The sequence below is a fragment of the Macrobrachium rosenbergii genome, chromosome 2, assembly GCF_040412425.1.
Source record: "Macrobrachium rosenbergii isolate ZJJX-2024 chromosome 2, ASM4041242v1, whole genome shotgun sequence".
Taxonomy (NCBI): domain Eukaryota; kingdom Metazoa; phylum Arthropoda; class Malacostraca; order Decapoda; family Palaemonidae; genus Macrobrachium; species Macrobrachium rosenbergii.
This window is the reverse complement of record NC_089742.1, coordinates 88565176-88573353: the sequence shown is the minus strand read 5'-3', so window position 1 is coordinate 88573353 and position 8178 is coordinate 88565176. Positions and strand designations below refer to the sequence as shown.

Below are 8178 nucleotides of genomic sequence, written 5' to 3'. Positions count from 1 at the left end.
TGCACATCTTGCACTGGCATTGGCAACACTGTTCAAGCTGCTTTACTCGTCACAAAATTCCTCATGGAAGAGAATGCTGGTTTCTCAAAGGTAAAAGACTGCCGACAATTTTGACATATCTCTATAAAATTTAAGAATTGACGAAGATCAAGTTTCCGTCGGATAAGCCTACTGTCGCTGCTTCATCTGAATAGCTATAACGATGTACTTAATGGTTCAAAAAATCCAGTTACAAATCGCAAACTGACAAAAACTCTAATTAGACCCGACAATACCAAACATCTGTCTGTATGTGCACATGAAAATGAGATGTTGCCTATGAAGTGCTAAGGTCTTTGATTACCTGAAAACTCAGTTATGTCTACGATGTATGCAGCTTTGTGGGTCACGCGGACATTTACGCAATAAATATATCATTGATAGGAACAAATACAAATACATAGATATATATAGTACATATATATATATATATATATATATATATATATATATATATATATATATATATATATATATATATATATAAAAAGAAATGTGAATAAGAAACCACAAGTAATCGTTTTTGGATGTAATTCAATGCTTTTATTCTTAATACTGGAAATATTTCGCACATAATTAGCTCACATGGCGAGTACCCTACTTTTCCAAAAGAAAAGCAGCTCTCCGTTCTAAGGAAGTCACTCAGTGTAAGAATGTTCACAGGCGGCAAATAAAAAGACTCCGTTTCGAGAAGGAAGAAAGAAAAAATCTTTTCAGCTCAGGGAATAATTTTCACCTTACAAACTTTTCTTTTGTTTTCATAGTATTTGCTTCGCCAACGTTTTCTTTCTTTCTCGTTTTTCTCTGTTCTTTTTCATTATCTCATGGGTTTCGCTTCTATTTATAGCCTTTACAATATGTACAAGAGAAACTAAGTTTATTCACACAATGCACTTCAAGCTAAAAACACGTGAGAGAGACTCGTTTCTATCTCGAGAAAAAAAACGAGAGAGAGAGAGAGAGAGAGAGAGAGAGAGAGAGAGAGAGAGAGAGAGAGAGAGAGAGAGAGAGAGAGAGAGAGAGAGCAGAAATGAAATACCAAAATGTAGTCTCAGATAAGATAAAAGTGACATCTACCATAATTCTACGATTAATGTGTTCAGTGGAGATGCTACTGACCGCGCCGAAAGACCGAAGTCACACGTTCTTTTCAAAAAGGTTGAAGTTGTGCTTGCTCAACAGAAGAAGGAAACAAGAAAAGAATGCGCCGAAGTTTCTTCGGCACAATCAAGTTTTCTGTACAGCGTACAATGCTGTATGAGCCACGGCCCATGAGACTTTCAGCCAAGGCCCGGTGGTGGCATGTCATATAGAGTTACCGGACGTACGATCATGGCTAATTTTAACCTTGAATAAAATGAAACTACTGAGGCTAGAGGGCTGCAATTTCTTACGTTTGATGATTGGAGAGCGGCTGATCAACATACCAATTTGCAGCCCCCTAGCCTCAGTAGTTTTTAAGATCTGAGGGCGGACAGAAAAAGTGCGGACAGGCATACAAAGCCATCTCAATAGTTTTCTTTAACAGAAAACAAAAACTAGCGATGCTCGCAGCAGAAATATCGGGAATTCAGGTAACGAGAGAAAGGAAAATCACAAGGAACCAGGTTCAAGAAAGAAGGGAGCATTTATATAACTCGCCTTGTGGCAACCGAACGTTCCTCTGCTTTATATCAGCAAGAGCTATGACAATCTTTTTGAGACCTTATACAGAGCTATTACAAGTGGATGGTGATATGGGCACTAGCATCTTCTGTCAATCACTTTTAGTCATTCATGAGCATCTTCTGTCAATCACTTTTAGACATTAGCATCTTCTGACAATCAATTTTATTCATTAGCATCTTCTGTCAACCAATTATAGTCACTAGCATCTTCTGTCAATCACTTTTAGTCATTAGCATCTTCTGTCAATCAATTCTTTCATTAGCATCTTCTGTCAACCACTTTTAGTCACTAGCATCTTCTGTCAATCACTTTTAGTCATTAGCATCTTCTGTCAATCACTTTTAGTCATTCATTAGCATCTTCTGTCAATCACTTTTAGTCATTAGCATCTTCTGTCAATCACTTTTAGTCACTAGCATCTTCTGTCAATCACTTTTAGTCATTAGCATCTTCTGTCAATCACTGTTAGTCATTAGCATCCTCTGTCAATCACTTTTAGTCATTAGCATCTTCCGTCAATCACTTCTAGTCATTAGCATCTTCTGTCAATCACTTTTAGTTGTTAGCATCTTCTGTCAATCACTTTTAGTCGTTAGCATCTCCTGTCAATCACTTTTGACCATTCATTAGCATCTTCTGTCAATCACTTTTAGTCATTAGCATCTTCTGTCAATCACTTTTAGTCATTAGTATCTTCTGTCAATCACATTTAGTCATTAGCATCTTCTGTCAATCACTTTTAGTCATTCATTTGCATCTCCTGTCAATCACTTTTAGTCATTCAGTAGCATCTTCTGTCAATCACTTTCAGTCATTAGCATCTTCTGTCAATCACTTTTAGTCATTAGCATCTTCTGTCAATCACTTTTAGTCATTAGCATCTTCTGTCAATCACTTTTAGTCATTCATCCTCTGTCAATCACTTTTAGTCAATAGCATCTTTTCAATCATTCTAGTCATTAGCATCTTCTGTCAATCACTTTTAGTCATTAGCATCTCCTGTCAATCACTTTTGACCATTCATTAGCATCTTCTGTCAATCACTTTTAGTCATTAGCATCTTCTGTCAATCACTTTTAGTCATTAGTATCTTCTGTCAATCACATTTAGTCATTAGCATCTTCTGTCAATCACTTTTAGTCACATTTGCATCTCCTGTCAATCACTTTTAGTCATTCAGCATCTTCTGTCAATCACTTTTTAGTCATTAGCATCTTCTGTCAATCACTTTTAGTCATTAGCATCTTCTGTCAATCACTCATTAGCATCTTCTGTCATTCACTTTTAGTCATTCATTAGCACCTTCTGTCAATCACTTTTAGTCATTCATCTTCTGTCAATCACTTTTAGTCATTAGCATCAATCACTTTTAGTCCTTTCATTAGCATCTTCTGTCAATCACTTTTAGTCATTAGCATCTTCTGTCAATCACTTTTAGTCATTAGTATCTTCTGTCAATCACTTTTAGTCATTAGCATCTTCTGTCAATCACTTTTAGTCATTAGCATCTTCTGTCAATCACTTTTAGTCAATCACTTTTAGCATTCTTCTGTCATTCACTTTAGTCATTCATTAGCACCTTCTGTCAATCACTTTTAGTCATTCATTAGCATCTTCTGTCAATCACTTTTAGTCATTCATTAGCATCTTCTGTCAATCACTTTTTAGTCTTTTATCAATCACTTTTAGCACCATCTTCTGTCAATCACTTTTAGTCATTCTGTCAATCACTTTTAGCATCTCTCTGTCAATCAATTTTATTCATTAGCATCTTCTGTCAATCACTTTTGAGTCATTCATTAGCATCTTCTGTCAATCAATTTTAGTCATTCATTAGCATCTTCTGTCAATCACTTTTAGTCATTTAGCATCTTCTGTCAATCACTTCTAGTCATTCATTAGCATCTCCTGTCAATCACTTTAATCATTCATTAGTATCTTCTGTCAATCACTTTTAGTCATTAGCATCTTCTGTCAATCACTTTTAGTCATTCATTAGCATCTCCTGTCAGTCACTTTTAGTCATTCATTAGCATCTTCTGTCAACCACTTTTAGTCATTAGCATCTTCTGTCAATCACTCTTAGTCATTAGCATCTTCTGTCAATCACTTTTAGTCATTAGCATCTTCTGTTCATTTTAGTCATTCATTAGCTTCTGTCAATCACTTTTAGTCATTCATTAGCATCTTCTGTCAATCACTTTTACCTTTCATTAGCATCTTCTGTCAATCACTTTTTAGTCATTAGCATCTTCTGTCAATCACTTTTAGTCATTCATTAGCATCTCCTGTCAATCACTTTTAGTCACACATTAGCATCTTCTGTCAATCACTTTTAGTCATCAACATCTTTTGACAATCACTTTTAGTCATTACCATCTTCTGTCAATCACTTTTAGTCATTAGCATCTTCTGTCAATCACTTTAATCATTCATTAGCATCTTCTGACAATCACTTTTAGTCATTACCATATTCTGTCAATCACTTTTAGTCATTAGCATCTTCTGTCAATCACTTTTAGTCATTATCATCTTCTGTCAATCCCTTTTAGTCATTAGCATCTTCTGTCAATCACTTTTAGTCATTCATTAGCATCTTCTGTCAATCACTTTTAGTCATTCATTAGCATCTTCTGTCAATCACTTTTAGTTATTAGCATCTTCTGTCAATCACTTTTAGTCATTAGCATCTTCTGTCAATCACTTTTAGTCATTAACATCTTCTGTCAATCACTTTTAGTCATTAGCATCTTCTGTCCATCACTTTTAGTCATTAGCATCTTCTGTCAATCACTTTTAGTTAGTAGCATCTTCTGCCAATTGCTTTTAGTCATTCATTAGCACCTTCTGTCAATCACTTTTAGTCATTCATTAGCATCTTCTGTCAATCACTTTTAGTCATTAGCACCTTCTGTCAATCACTTTTAGTCATTAGCACCTTCTGTCAATCACTTTTAGTCATTCATTAGCATCTTCTGTCAATCACTTTTAGTCATTCATTAGCACCTTCTGTCAATCACTTTTAGTCATTCATTAGCATCCTTCTGTCAATCACTTTTAGTCATTACCATCTCCCGTCAACCACTTTTAATCATTCATTAACATCTTCTGCCAATCACATTTAGTCATTAGCATCTTCTGTCAATCACTTTTAGTCATTCATTAGCATCTTATGTCAATCACTTTTAGTCATTCATTAGCATCTTCTGTCAATCACTTTTAGTCATTCATTAGCATCTCCTGTCAATCACTTTTAGTCATTCATTAGCATCTTCTGTCAATCACTTTTAGTCATTAGCATCTTCTGTCAATCACTTTTAGTCATTCATTAGCATCTTTTGTCAATCACTTTTAGTCACTAGCATCTTCTGTCAATCACTTTTAGTCATTAGCATCTTCTGTCAATCACTTTTAGTCATTAGCATCTTCTGTCAATCACTTTTAGTCATTAGCATCTTCTGTCAATCACTTTTAGTCATTAGCATCTTCTGTCAATCACTTTTAGTCATTAGCATCTTCTGTCAATCACTTTTAGTCATTCATTAGCATCTTCTGTCAATCACTTCCAGTCATTCATTAGCATCTCCTGTCAATCACTTTAATCATTCATTAGCATCTTCTGTCAATCACTTTTAGTCATTAGCATCTTCTGTCAATCACTTTTAGTCATTAGCATCTTCTGTCAACCACTTTTGGTCATTAGCATCTTCTGTCAATCTCTTTTAGTCATTAGCACCTTCTGTCAATCAGTTTTAGTCATTAGCACCTTCTGTCAATCACTTTTAGTCATTAACATCTTCTGTCAATCACTTTTAGTCATTAGCATCTTCTGTCAATCACTTTTAGTTATTACCATCTTCTGCCAACTGCTTTTAGTCATTCATTAGCACCTTCTGTCAATCACTTTTAGTCATTCATTAGCATCTTCTGTCAATCACTTTTAGTCATTAGCACCTTCTGTCAATCACTTTTAGTCATTAGCACCTTCTGTCAATCACTTTTAGTCATTTATTACCTTCTGTCAATCACTTTTATTCATTCATTAGCATCTTCTGTCAATCACTTTTAGTCATTACCATCTCCTGTCAACCACTTTTAATCATTCATTAGCATCTTCTGTCAATCACTTTTAGTCATTCATTAGCATCTCCTGTCAATCACTTTTAGTCATTCATTAGCATCTTCTGTCAATCACTTTTAGTCATTCATTAGCATCTCCTGTCAATCATTTTTAGTCATTCATTAGCATCTTCTGTCAATCACTTTTAGTCATTAGCATCTTCTGTCACTCGGTTTTAGTCATTAGCATCTTTTGTCAATCACTTTTAGTCACTAGCATCTTCTATCAATCACTTTTAGTCATTAGCATCTTCTGTCAATCACTTTTAGTCATTAGCATCTTCTGTCAATTACTTTTAGTCATGAGCATCTTCTGTCAATCACTTTTAGTCATTAGCATCTTCTGTCAATCACTTCTAGTCATTCATTAGCATCTCCTGTCAATCACTTTAATCATTCATTAGCATCTTATGTCAATCACTTTTAGTCATTAGCATCTTCTGTCAATCACTTTTAGTCATTCATCAGCATCTCCTGTCAATCACTTTTAGTCATTCATTAGCATCTTCTGTCAATCACTTTTAGTCATCAGCATCTTCTGTCAATCACATTTAGTCATTAGCATCTTCTGTCAATCACTTTTAGTCATTAGCATCTTCTGTCAATCACTTTTAGTCATTCATTAGCATCTTATATCAATTACTTTTAGTCATTGGCATCTTCTGTCAATCATTTTAGTCACTCATGAGCATCTTCTCTCATTCACTTTTATTCATTAGCATCTTCCATCAATCACTTTCAGTTATTCATTAGCATCTTCTGTCAATCACTTCTAGTCATTCGCTAGCATCTTCTGTCAATCACTTTTAGTCATTAGCATCTTCTGTCAATCGGTTTTAGTCATTAGCATCTCCTGTCAATCACTTTTAGTCATTCATTATCATCTTCTGTCAATCACTTTTAGTCATTAGCATCTTCTGTCAATCACTTTTAGTCATTCATGAGCATCTTCTCTCATTCACTTTTATTCATTAGCATCTTCCATCAATCACTTTCAGTTATTCATTAGCACTTCTGTCAATCACTTCTAGTCATTCGCTAGCATCTTCTGTCAATCACTTTTAGTCATTAGCATCTTCTGTCAATCACTTTTAATCATTCATTAGCTTCTTCTGTCAATCACTTTTAGTCATTCATTAGCATATTCTGTCAATCACTTTTAGTCATTCATTAGCACCTTCTGCCATTCACTTTTAGTCATTCATTAGCATCTTCTGTCAATCACTTTTAGTCACTAGCATCTTCTGTCAATCACTTTTAGTCATTAGCATCTTCTGTCAATCATTTTTAGTTATAAGCATCTTCTGTCAATAACTTTTATTCATTAGCATCTTCTGCCAATCACTTTTAGTCATTAGCATCTTCTGTCAATCACTTTTAGTCATTAGCATCTTCTGTCAATCACTTTTAGTCATTAGCATCTTCTGTCAATCACTTTTAGTAGGAAGTGCAATAAAAATCGTACGTAAATAAGCTCGGTACATGAAATACATATACACCAACCACTGCCAGATTTATATGAGGGAGGTTGATAAAATAACTTAAATGTTACTGTTAAATGGTTTTATGGCCCAATTCATTTTGAAAATGGTGGTATTTTTCGTAAAAAGAAAAGTTCCCTCCCCCCAAAAGTAATCACAACTTAAAGGCTGAACGGGAAGGGTGATAACAAGGTTCCCGGTTCATGATAAGAGAGCCCACTTGATTCACTTGGAGAAAAGTGCAAAAACTCTCACAGTAGTTCAGTTCAATGAACTATCCAGGACAGTTAGCTAATTTCAGCGCATTCTATACAAACCTAAAGATTGTTAATAGAGCTCCAGTAACTGATAGCAGTATCAGCCTCAGCGATATTCATTTTGATTTGATGAAATGTTGACGTCAGGACCGACACAGACTATGGCAGAATTACATTTAAAAGCTCGAAATTTAGGGAAAAATAAGGACCTGAAAATTAAAGGCGTAAATATATAAATGGCGTAAACAAATCTAATAATACATACTATGAACGCAAGCGGTACAAGAGAAGAAAAGAAAATATTTTACCAAGTATTAATCACCTCAAAAATGTTTGTACTAACCAGTAGAGTCTACTTCATTCCTTCCAATCTCATGAGTATTGATCCCGGTATCATTTTCCATAACACAATACTGCGTAGAGACCTTGTTGAACTTTTCATATGTCAAACGCAGGAATTACTGTACCATTTAATCAAAAATACTTGGAAATCTCAGTATTAAGTACTGTGTTGGCTCAAGAATATTTTAAAGAAACTGATACAACAAGCAACGGGCTAAATATAACAAAAACACGATTACTGAAATCAGGGAATAATAACATAATGACGAAAT

The 8178-nt window shown here is 34.7% G+C and overlaps 1 protein-coding gene across 6 annotated transcripts in view; it reads right to left on the bottom strand.

Annotated features, from left to right (window-relative positions):
- Positions 1-8178, bottom strand: part of mtgo (miles to go) — a 520265-nt gene that overhangs the window by 392169 nt on the left and 119918 nt on the right. Inside the window, exon 1 of one of the 6 annotated variants that reach the window (XM_067122041.1) lies at positions 1-121. This exon is cut by the window's left edge and continues 293 nt beyond it. The exons of the other annotated variants lie outside the window; for them this stretch is intronic. The gene's annotated coding sequence lies outside the window, so the exon portion shown is untranslated. Of the gene's footprint in view, positions 122-8178 lie in introns of those variants that run through there. 6 annotated transcript variants of the gene reach the window in all.